This window comes from Octopus bimaculoides, chromosome 12 (assembly GCF_001194135.2).
Source record: "Octopus bimaculoides isolate UCB-OBI-ISO-001 chromosome 12, ASM119413v2, whole genome shotgun sequence".
NCBI classification, from domain to species: Eukaryota; Metazoa; Mollusca; class Cephalopoda; order Octopoda; family Octopodidae; genus Octopus; species Octopus bimaculoides.
In genome coordinates, this window is record NC_068992.1 from 65,796,717 (window position 1) to 65,799,812 (window position 3,096).

Genomic DNA, 3,096 nt, shown 5'->3' on the forward strand with positions numbered 1-3,096 from the left:
CTACACAAACCTCTGACATTTTCCCGTTATTCTCTTTTTCCTCTGGCTTGATTTTTTTTATTCTGTTAACAGAGTAGCAGACTTTATGTGTAGCTTATTTCTTATTCTAAACACAATTTGTAAACACATTGCAAATGTCACATCAACACATGGTGTTTACGTTACATGAATTCAAGTTGACAATTTAAACGAATTACTGCAACCGATGTACAGAGATTACTAAAACATCTAAAATAACATCAGCGAAGGAGTCTCCACCTGGTCATTCGGCATCCTAGAAATAGCAGCACAACTACAATACACATCGTTTTGGTTTAAAAAGAGAAGATCAATGCAATCGTAGATACCAATGAAGTGCAAAATTGACTCCATGGCAATTGTTTCAACGTGTTCAATAAAAGATCTGGTCAAAACCGAAGGGAGATTAGACTCTGAAAACCTGCTTTAAACGTCAATATATATTAATTGTTGAGTCCAACAAAACTCCCACAGAAAACAAATTAAAAGAAAACTTTTATTTTCTTAAACTGTTCATCATGCACTTTTGCATTAGCCTTCATACATAACTGCTCTCATCTGCTACAATGTAATAGCATATATATATATATATATATAGTGTATTACGTTAGGAACGTATTAAAGTACAAGATAGAGTTCGTTCAACCTTAGAATTACAAAAAAGCCGGTAGTATTCGAAGTCTAGACTTAAGCATTCATCGCGTGTAAAAACATTCAGCGGGCGGGACTGAACACAGAACCATGTGGATGAGAAGCCAATTTTATTCCCGACAGCCACGCTTATATAAATATATTTGTTAGTGTCACAATTCCAGGTTTATGTGAATATGTCACTTGTTTAGTGTGTATATATGTAGGTCATATATATATATGTGTGTGTGTGTCTGTGTGTAGTGTGTGTAGTGGACAGAGTTACATTTCTGTATTGAATATACACCTCTCTTTAATGCACAAATTCGTCTAATTACTCTTTGTGCGTGTCTCTGTGTGTGTGTATTTGTGTGTGTGTGTGTGTGAGTATGTGAGTGTGTGAGTATGTGTGTGTGTTATATACGCATACATCTTTATGTCTATTTCTTCATTGCAGGTAATTCAAATGGAGAAAGTTTGGAATGTTTTACAAATATCCCTTGTATCATTAACCAACTGGATTCGGAGGATGTGAGTCAGTTTGCTTTGCTCTTTTCCGAAAGAAAGCCAGCATCTCCTGGCTTTCATTTGAGTCTGTTATTACACATGAGCATGTATCTACGTGTCTAGGGTTAAGCATATATGGCGATGTGTTGCCCACTGTACGTACGAATGTGTGCGCGTATGTGTGTCAGTGTTTCGTGATATTAATTGTTTCTATGGTTTAGTGAGAAGATGAAGAAATGCCTCTGACATTGTAGGAAGAAAAGGAAAAACTTGTCCTTAGGCCGCAAATCTAACTTTAATGCTGACAACGAAGTGAATTCTGTTAAGAGATATCGAAAGTTCAGGTGGTGAAATAAAAGCAGTGGAGGGATGGGATGTGTCACACAACATTAGCCTTGCGACGAGTTTTCAGACTCTCACAGTCAACCAACATTTTACTCGTGAGTCTTCGGTTGACTTAAAGCAATGGCAGAATATACACAGCCAGGGTACGTATTTTCAACTGTCGGGTCGATCTATGCATTCGTGAAACCGACTTCCTAACTTCACATCCATACTTTCTTGTCCATGGGCGAATACACTGAAATTGAAATCTATAATAATTCACATAATATAGATACACTGTACACAATCCGATGAATACTAAGCAACCCGTAACTTCGAAGTCACTATCAACATTATACTTATTAAAGAATAATTGATATACACTGTACACATAGCTACATTTAACAGTAATTTTCACATCTATAAAGTAATGCAGAGTTTCTAGTATTGAGGGTTGGCCCTCATTGTATGACACATGGAGACATTGTCATAAAAATGCCACAGTGTAAGGTGGTGCAGTGGCAGAGTTGTTGGAGCGATTGATAAAAGGACTCGTAGTGTATCTGTGTAAATGTTCTTGCCTCGTTGTCTTCACTTTGTACACGAATCTTCACCATGGATCTGTGTATATGTAAGTCTTTATGAAAGAAAGACTTACATATACACAAATTCGAATTGCAGACTATACAACATTCCGAACGAATATCAATTCACAAATCCAAGCATGACAGCCACCAACGAAGAAGCCTTCTACCTTATTGTTGATTAGAGAAGCGAAGTTTAATATTCCTCCTGTAATACACGCCGACTCTATTCAAATTTAAATAACCCTTCAACTCTTTGACTGGAGTGCTGCCGCCATACTGAGAGACCCCTGTTAGCTTTGCTACAGCTTCACTACCTGAAACGTCATTTGATATGTGGCATTTGGTGAAAGATATCTGATGCTGCAACTAGCATTATACCAGTTTACTAAAAGAAACCATTCTTATATATCTCGCTCGTTCCTTTTATGAATGAACGAATCTTTTGTCAGATTGCTTTTCAAAACAATTTCTCGCTCAACAGTTTTGTAGCTTCCCAAGTTTCTTCACAGCAGGACTTGGGTCTCTTATAGAGTCAGTAAATTCTATTTTTCTTAATCTCTGTTACATATTTATTTAATTTACGTCAATCATATTCGAAAAAGAAATGTAGTTATTAATAGTTTTCTTGTTTTGCTTTTTTTTCCCTCGTACGGCAGGTTTTGATCGTTTGGAGACATGGTTCGCTCCATATTCATATACTGGCTGAAATTATGTTTAAAACATCTGCATAAAGATTGAAAGATTAATTTTTGACACTCTGCCAAACTTGTATTTATAAGGCCATTAATATTAGATTTTTGCAAATAAATGCATTTAACCAGTATGGTAATATATATATATATATATATACACGCACACACAAACAGAGTAATATCGACCAATGAGAATGAGGGTTCAACACCGCATTGGTGGATAAACATTCGTTATTTGTGGGTTAACAAATTCCTCTGACATGAAACCATTGACGACCTTCTTATCCCACCAATAAAGTGTGTGTATGCATGCTATATATATATATATATATATATAT

The 3,096-nt window shown here is 35.9% G+C and overlaps 1 protein-coding gene across 2 annotated transcripts in view; it reads left to right on the forward strand.

The window, feature by feature from the left end:
* LOC106884476 (dopamine receptor 1) overlaps positions 1 to 3,096 on the forward strand; it is a 193,222-nt gene that overhangs the window by 8,594 nt on the left and 181,532 nt on the right. Inside the window, exon 2 of one of the 2 annotated variants that reach the window (XM_014935878.2) lies at positions 1,106 to 1,179. The exons of the other annotated variant lie outside the window; for it this stretch is intronic. The gene's annotated coding sequence lies outside the window, so the exon portion shown is untranslated. The remainder of the gene's footprint in view (positions 1 to 1,105; positions 1,180 to 3,096) is intronic. 2 annotated transcript variants of the gene reach the window in all.